The sequence below is a fragment of the Eschrichtius robustus genome, chromosome 18 (genome assembly GCF_028021215.1).
Source record: "Eschrichtius robustus isolate mEscRob2 chromosome 18, mEscRob2.pri, whole genome shotgun sequence".
NCBI lineage: Eukaryota > Metazoa > Chordata > Mammalia > Artiodactyla > Eschrichtiidae > Eschrichtius > Eschrichtius robustus.
In genome coordinates this window covers 81050237-81059017 of record NC_090841.1, presented here as the reverse complement: position 1 = coordinate 81059017, position 8781 = coordinate 81050237, and positions in this window count along the sequence as shown.

Below are 8781 nucleotides of genomic sequence, written 5' to 3'. Positions count from 1 at the left end.
CCCTGCACGTGGCCTTCGCAGCGCTGGGTGGGGCTAAAATAACTCGATTTGAATTCCTCGTCATAAATGTTCCCACGAGACACTAGGAAATATTCCTTCAAATGTTGGTTGATAGTAAAACCCCTTTGATCTTGAATTTTAGAATTATGCCCAGAAATCCAGAATGGTCAAGCAGTTTCCTCATTAATGAGTTGGTTATCCAACATTAGTTCAAGGGATAATTTAATGTAAGCTTTCATCTTCATTAGAGCCGTGGTGACATTTCATTCTAACACTTTTTTTCATAAAATTATTTCCATCACACTAGTCAACATCACTAGCTTGATTATGAAGTCCTGCCGCCTCCGAGAGAGATTTTAAAGCCTGATTTTGTGTAGGTACAACTTCTCCCGGCTAAGGAAAGAAGGAGGCTTTGTGAGAGAAGAGACACGGTGAGCTTGGGAGAGACTGGCATCCCAGGAGAAGCAGGTGCTCGGGCTGCAAAGCCTTCTCCCCAGAGGAAGCACCGGGCAGGACGACTGCGGCGTGAAGCCAGCGCCCGACGTGCACGGTCCTTTTAGTGGCTGTAAATGGGCGTGTTCCTGTTCCCGAGCAGTGCGCGTGGAAACAGACACGTATCCAATAACGTTGGCAGAGAGCGGATAACAGTGCCGTTCCACTTTTTTACTGCCTTTGTCTCTTTTCCAGTTATTTGTCGAAAAGCTCCTTGGGCCCCATAAAAGGTGATACACTTAAATCAACAAATAAGAAATTACGATTCTTATTATGTTGAAAATTCTGAAAATATATCATCTGTACGACTTATTTTAGAAATAGGTTCTGTCCCTTCTTCCATTCAGAGTAACTAGAGATCTTAATTCTTCACGAGACTCTTGAAACTTATATTCCTGAGTCAAGGGAATTTATGCATTTATCCATTCATCCCGTATTTATCGTGTCTGCCCCGGCTCCCAGCAGGCAAGGCTCTGGCGCGTCTCTGCAGGAGCAGAGCCTGGCTCTCCCCCGCGGGGCTGGGTCTGCTGCTCGTGGCTTCTCCTCTAGTCTGTTTCCGCTTTCGGAAGGAGATAGATGGTCCCGCAGGGAGGTGCAGGTCCCTCTGCATCTCCTCAAGTCTGGGGGCCTGAGAGAGGAGCTCACACCTGAAGGAGGGGTGGTGGACGTCGTTCAGCCCTGGGTAACTCCCAACAAAGGCAGATGGGGTGGGTGGAACGCAGGTGGCCAGCAGCCCCCAGCGGCTGGGCTTGGGTAGGAGGCAGCAGCTCGGCGCCCTGACCTGGCAGAGGAGGAGAGGAGTAAGGGCCTGGATTCAGGTTGTGGATGGGAGGTGTCCCGGAAGGAACGATTCTTCAGGACGGGCTTGATGAGCCCAGGTCCCAGGCAGGAGCTGTACCGGCAAGAACCCATCCCTGGGCGAGGACGTGGGGTCACCTTCGCTGAAGCAATTTAAAGGCAGGATTCGTTTCCCCCGTCTGGGGCAGGTGAAATCGGTCTTTCCGAGGGGCAGGAAATGGATCTGAGTGATAGTCAAGGTCCTTCCTAGCTCCGTGATTCCGCGGTTTCGCCACTGCTTGAAGTAAGGAAGGTACAACTCCGAATGCATTTGGAAAACTGATAAGTCTGGGCAGGCTTTGCCAGGGCTCGTATGTGATCTGTTTGCACGTGCGGAGGTGATTCAGATGAAGGAAAATGCTCTGTCTGGTCTCTTCTAGACACCGGTTTATGAGAACAGCCAAACTCTGTAGGTCATCCAAAGAGGTACTGGAGGTAGATGTACAACTCCAGCATCCTCTAGGACAAAGCACGTTAACTCCACTCTAGAAATGCTGGGAAACGCTCAGACACTACAGCCCGAGGCACAGAGGAAGCATGAGAAATACTGAGAGAAGACCAATAGCAGTAGTCACCTCCTGGGAAAAAGTAAGCCAGAACGACAGAAATAGGAAGCCTTCAAGGGCAAGACTGAATTCTGTAAAACCGTGAGGGTCAGAGGCAGAGTGAAAAGACTGATTGCTAAACCCAGATCCCAGAACATGGATGGGGGAAGCTTCCTTTAACTTGGAAGAGACAAATTTACTACTTTTCAAAGAAGGCATTAATTTTTCACAATAAGTAAATTCATGGAACTCCTGATCCTATAATTAACACTAGGAAGGTTTAGAAGGCTTAAAGAGATGAACTGGCGATGGAGACACACAGTTCCACAGAGGAAAGCGGGGTTTTCACCATCGGCTGTTAGCTGTGAGAACACTGGCATGGCCCACGACGTAGCCCTTGTACCATGACTGTGAGGACACAGCGCCCTAGGCAGATGGACCCTGGGGTGCTGTGACGACGACTTTTAAGGGACCTCGTGGGGAGAGGCTGCCTCCTTCTCCAAGGAAACTGCATGCATTTGAGGCAGGTTGAAGGCCCTGCTGATTTGAAGAAATACAATTTTCAAGTTATTGCTTATTTGCCAAACTAATGAATATCAGACATCACTTCTGTCATCTCACGAGGACAAAATGAGGGGAAAAGGTGCCTTTTCTTAGGCTCCTGAAGTACTTACATATGCTTCCTACTTGGCCCTTCCTCTAAATATTTATGATTCACGAATGGTCTTTCCCCTAAGTGCCTTTTGAATCATATTGAATCAGCGTTCATTTATTTATTCATAGCAAATACTTATTGAAAGGCAATACATCGGTATTGGGACACAGGTATTAATAAAGCGTGGCCTCTGCCCTCCAGGAGCTCCCGGTCCGATGGATAAACCACACGTTGAGAGGTGAGGGTGCCGTGCAGAGGACAGGCTCAGTCCCCGCTCCCTCAGTCCAGCGCTGACCGTTCCTAGCACCCGAGACCCCTTCTTGAGGGCTCCTCTGGCGCCCAGAAGCACAATTCCTCCCCCGAGCTGGTGGATGGGGGAATGAACATACTCTGCATACATAGATCGTAAAAGCTAAACAAGGACAGAGGGTGAAAACCTGGGCGATCTACTCCTTAAGGGGTGGTTGACGGGGCAGGAACCACCGCAGGAGGCGAGAGCAGGGATGGCTGAGCTCCACAGACTGGGGTGGCAGGACAGTTGTCCTGACTCCAAGGAAAGAGAGTAGTCCCACTGGGCGAGGACTGAACGCGCCTGGCGACCTGGGCGACTAGGAGGTGATGGGGGACCCGGACCAGGGTGCCAGAGGACAGGAGGAGCCCTGGAAAGCATCGCACACGCGGACGCGTCCGTGACAAGCTGCCCTGAGGTCTGTCCGCGGGAGTGGTGGTCGCTACTCAGTGATTCAGCGTCTTAGCACCTGGGAAGCGTTTTGCGGTGATTGTCCAGACTACTCATCACAACCCCGTGAGGTAGACCCGGCAGCTATTCTCTCCCCAGCTCCACAGAAGTGTCCACGGTACAAAAGAGTGCTGAGTTTTAAAAAATTGCTATCATTTCAGTTGCATTTGGCATTTGTTTTCCTGGTTGAATATCAACCACCTGCCCAGACACTGCAGGGTGAGGTGAAGATGGTGTGACATTTGAGTCTGGCTTCAGGCATCCTGGGGAGGTGTGGGCCTCTGATAGCTGGAGTGTCAGGGCTAAGGACTCGGGGTCAGGGGTGACATCTAGGGGCACCGCACAGCAGGTGCACGCAGACCAGAAGCAGGCAGGCTCTTCTGTAGTGAAACAGGAGTCAGAGATTAAAAAGAAGAATTGAGACCCGGAGGCAGTTACGAGCAAAGCCCCGTGAAGAAGGAAAAGCAGGTGGCGCTGGGCCTCCGCAGAGGATGGGGCTTATCTCTTTGCTGCCCCGGGGGGGAGGCCGTGACTGCACACGAAACACCCATCCTGGGCCCCGGCCCCAGGGATCCTGACGGGGTTTCAGAGAATTCTTCACGCATTTGTGCAGCAGGGATTGGGAAGCACAGACGGTGTTGGCTAGCATGTTCTCGGGCATTTCTGGGAAGGTAATTTACATAAAGCACCTGCACTTAGTAGGTACACGGTGAATTCCGGTTTCCTCTTGTCTCTTTTACCTCTTTCTACATCATTTAAAAATATGACAAGGGCTTTTCTTTTCAACCATCTCCCACGTATTCTACAAGACTTGCAAGAAATGTGTCCTTGATTACAATGTTGTGACCTATGAGATCACTGCAGAAGAAAATCATTTTTTAACCATCATTTTATTTATTTTGCCAAAATTGCACTTTTGAGTCTGTTGTTGGCAGGGACCGCAGCACCATTTCTAAGCATTATCGCACAGCCGATGCCGGCGAATGGAAACCTGATATAAAACACCCCTTCTATCCTGCTTTGATATTGATTTAATATCAGAGTGCCATTTTCTCTTCATCTCTACCAGATGCTAAAAGGAACTTGAGGTGGATAGAAAGGACATTTCCTGAGCAAGGTAATGCTTATTAACCTAAAATAAAAGACAGCTTTTTTCCTTCCTTTGAAATATCTTGTCACATTTTTTTAATATATATAGAAAGCAGCTTGTAGCTGTGTGTTGAGACAGCAGGAATCTAAATGATAAAAATAAATCAGAAGGACACATTTTTGCCTCATTTTGCGTATCCTTCATTTTTTCCAGTTTTACTGAGCTATAATGATCAATAACACTGTGTAAGTTTAGGGTGTACAACGTGATGAGATACATATATATATATATACACGATTACCACATCAAGGTTAGTTAACACATCCATCACGCCACACAGTTACCTTTTTTTTTTGTGTATGTGTGGCAAGAACATTTAAGCTCTACTGTGTTAGCAAGTTCTAAATATCCGACACAGTATCGTTAACTTTAGTCCCCATGCCGTACATTAGATCCGCAGAACTTATTCCTCTTAGAACCGAAAGCTTGTATCCTTTGAGAAACACCACCTCCCCACCCCATTTCCCCTGTCCCCCGGTCCCTGGCAACTACCATTCTTCTCTCTGTTTCCATGAGCTGCACTTTTTTAGATTCCACAAATAAGTGAGATTATGCAATATATGTCTTTCTCTGTCTGACTTATTTCACTTAGCACAATGCCCTCAAGGTCCATCTATGTTGTTGGAAATGGCAGGATTTCCTTCTTTCTCTTGGCTGAAAAACATCGTTTGTCCACTCCTTCATTGATGCAGACTTAGTCGTTTCCATGTCTTGGTTATTGTGAATAAGGCTGCATCGAACATGGGGTGCAATATCTCTTTGAGGTCCTGATTTCATTTCCTTCGGATATATACCCAGAAGTGGGATTGCTGGATCACATGGTAGTTCTGTTTTTAATTGTTTAAGGAACCTCCATACTGTTTTCCACAGTGACTGTACCAATTTGCATTCCCACCGACAGTGCACAAGGGTTCCCTTTTTTCCTACATACCTGGCAACACTTGTTATTTCTGGTCTTTCTGATATGGCCATTCTGACAGGCATGAGGTGGTCTCTCACTGTGGTGTTGACTTGCATTTCCCTGATGACTAGTGAGCAACTTTTCTTGTATTTGTTGGCCATTTGCATATCTTTGGAAAAACGTCTATTCAGGTCCTTTGCCCACTTTAAAATCAGATTATTTGTGTGTTTTTTGCTATTGAGTTGTAGGAGTTCCTTATATATTTTGGATGACATTTGGTTATACTGGGTTCACAGAATCTTCCCTTCTCTGCTGTTTGCTAGAGGCAATTGTGTAATTATTCTTTAAATGTTTGGTGAAATTTTCTAGTGAAACCATCTGGATCTGGATATTACTTTTTCAGAACTTTTAGTGCAAGGTCAATTTTTAAAAAAAGGTTATATACCTATTCAACTTATCTATTTCATCTTGGTTGAATTTTGGTAGTTTGTGGTTTTCGAGGAATTGGTCCATTTCTTCTGAGTTGTCATATGTATGAGTGTATGTTGTTCATAGAATTCCCTTTTTATCCTTTAATGACCACAGAATCTGTAGTTATATTGATTGTTTTATACCTGATATTGCTGATTTGTGTATTCTATTTATCTTTCTCAGACTTTCTAGAGGTTTATCAATTTTGTTGATATTTTTGGGGAAAAACTGACTTTGTGTTTCATCGACTTTCTTGATGTTTTAAATTGTATTGATTACTGCCTTTATCATTTTTTTTCATTTTTCTTTCTTTGGATATATTTCGGCCTTCTTTTTCTAATTTCTTGAGTTGAGAACTTACGTTATTGATTTGAAACTTTTCTTCTTTTCTGATTAAGTGCTTAGAGTTATAAATATTCCTGTCAGCACTGCTTTAGCTGCATTCCACAAATTTTGATATGCTGTATGTTCAGCTTCTTAGAGTTTACATATTTTCAACATTTCTTTTGAGACTTCCTCTTTGGTCCAAAGATTATGTATAAGTGTGTTGTTTAGAGATTTTCTTGTTGTCTTTCTGTTATTGATTTCTAGTTTGAATCCATTTGGTCAGAGAACACACTCTGTATGATTTCAATACTTTAAAATTTGTGATTTAGGTTATTGTTTATCTTGGTCCTTGAAAAACTGTGTATTCTGCTGTTATTGGGTGCAGTGATTTAAAAATGTTAGATTCTGTTGGTTGAATGTATTTAGTTTTTCTATATCTTCATTGATTTTCTGTCTAGAAATTCTATTTATATCACAGAATAAGGTGTTGAATGAAGTCTCTATAATTTTATTTTTAAAAATATTTCGGCTGACTTTTATTTTTATTTATTTATTTATTTAAAAAAATACATCTTTATTGGAGTATAATTGCTTCACACTGCTGTGCTAGTTTCTGTTGTACAACAAAGTGAATCAGCCATATGCATACATATATCCCCATACCCCCTCCCTCTTGAGCCTCCTTCCCACCCTCCCTATCCCACCCCTCTATGTCATCACAAAGCACTGAGCTGGTCTCCCTGTGTGAAGCAGCTGCTTCCCACTAGCCATCTATTTTACATTTGGTAGTGTATATATGTCCATGCCACTCTCTCACTTCGTCCTAGCTTACCCTTCCCCCTCCCTGTGTCCTCAAGTCCATTCTCTACGTCTGCATCTTTATTCCTGTCCTGCCCCTAGGTTCATCAGAACCATTTTTTTTTTAGATTCCACATATATGTGTTAGCATGTGGTATTTGTTTTTCTCTTTCTGACTTACTTCACTCTGTATGACAGACTCTAGGTCCATCCTCCTCACTACAAATAACTCAAATTTGTTTCTTTTCATGGCTGAGTAATATTCCATTGTATATATGTGCCACATCTTCTTTATCCATTCATCTGTCGATGGACACTTAGGTTGCTTCCATGTCCTGGCTATTGTAAATAGTGCTGCAGTTAACATTGTGGTACATGACTCTTTTTGAATTATGGTTTTCTCAGGGTATATGCCCAGTAGTGGGATTGCTGGGTCATATGGTAGTTCTATTTTTAGTTTTTTAAGGGACCTCCATACTGTTCTCCATAGTGGTCATATCAATTTACATTCCCACCAACAGTCCAGGATGGTTCCCTTTTCTCCACACCCTCTCCAGCATTTATTGTTTCTAGATTTTTTGATAATGGCCATTCTGACCAGTGTGAGGTGATACCTCATTGTAGTTTTGATTTGCATTTCTCTAATACTTAGTGGTGTTGAGCATCTTTTCATGTGCCTCTTGGCCATCTGTATGTCTTCTTTGGTGAAATGTCTCTTTAGGTCTTCTGCCCATTTTTTAATTGGGTTGTTTGTTTTTTTGATATTGAGCTCAATGAGCTGTTTGTATATTTTGGAAATTAATCCTTTGTCTGTTGTTTCATTTGCAAATGTTTTCTCCCATTCTGAGGGTTGTCTTTTCATCTTGTTTATGGTTTCCTTTGCTGTGCAAAAGCTTTTAAGTTTAGTTAGGTCCCATTTGTTTATTTGTTTTTATTTTCATTACTCTAGGAGGTGGTTCAAAAAAGATCTTGCTGTGGTTTATGTCAAAGAGGGTTTTTCCTATGTTTTCCTCTAAGAGTTTTATAGTGTCTGGTCTTACATTTAGGTCTTTACTCCATTTGGAGTTTATTTTGTGTTTGGTGTTAGGTAGTGTTCTAATTTCATTCTTTTACATGTACCTGTCTAGTTTTCCCAGCACCATTTATTGAAGAGGCTGTCTGTTCTCCATTGTATGTCCTTGCCTCCTTTGTCATAAATTAGGTGACTATTTGTGTGTGGGTTTATGTCTGGGTTTTCTATCTTGTACCATTGATCTATATTTCTGTTTTTGTGCCAGTACCATATTGTCTTGATTACTGTAGCTTTGTAGTATAGTTTGAAGTCAGGGAGCCTGATTCCTCCAGCTCCGTTTTTCTTTCTCTAGATTGCTTTGGCTATTTGGGGTCTTTTGTGTTTCCATACGAATTGTAAAATTTTTTGTTCTAATTCTGTGAATAATACCATTGGTAGTTTGATAGGGATTGCAGTGAATCTGTAGATTGCTTTGGGTAGTATAGTCATTTTCACAATATTGGTTCTTCCAGTCCAAGAACATGGTATATCTCTCCATCTGTTTGTGTCATCTTTGATTTCTTTTTTTTAAAATACATTTTATCACCTAACATTCCTTTTTTAAATTTTTTAATTTTAAAATAAATTTTATTTATTTATTTTTGGCTGCGTTGGTTCTTCGTTGATGCGTGAGGGCTTCTCATTGCAGTGGCTTCTCTTGTTGCGGAGCACGGGCTCTAGGCGCACGGGCTTCAGTAGTTGTGGTGAGCGGGCCTCAGAAATTGTGACACGCAGGCTTCAGTAGTTGTGGCTCATGGGCTCTAGAGCGCAGGCTCAGCAGTTGTGATGCACAGGCTTAGTTGCTCCACGGCATG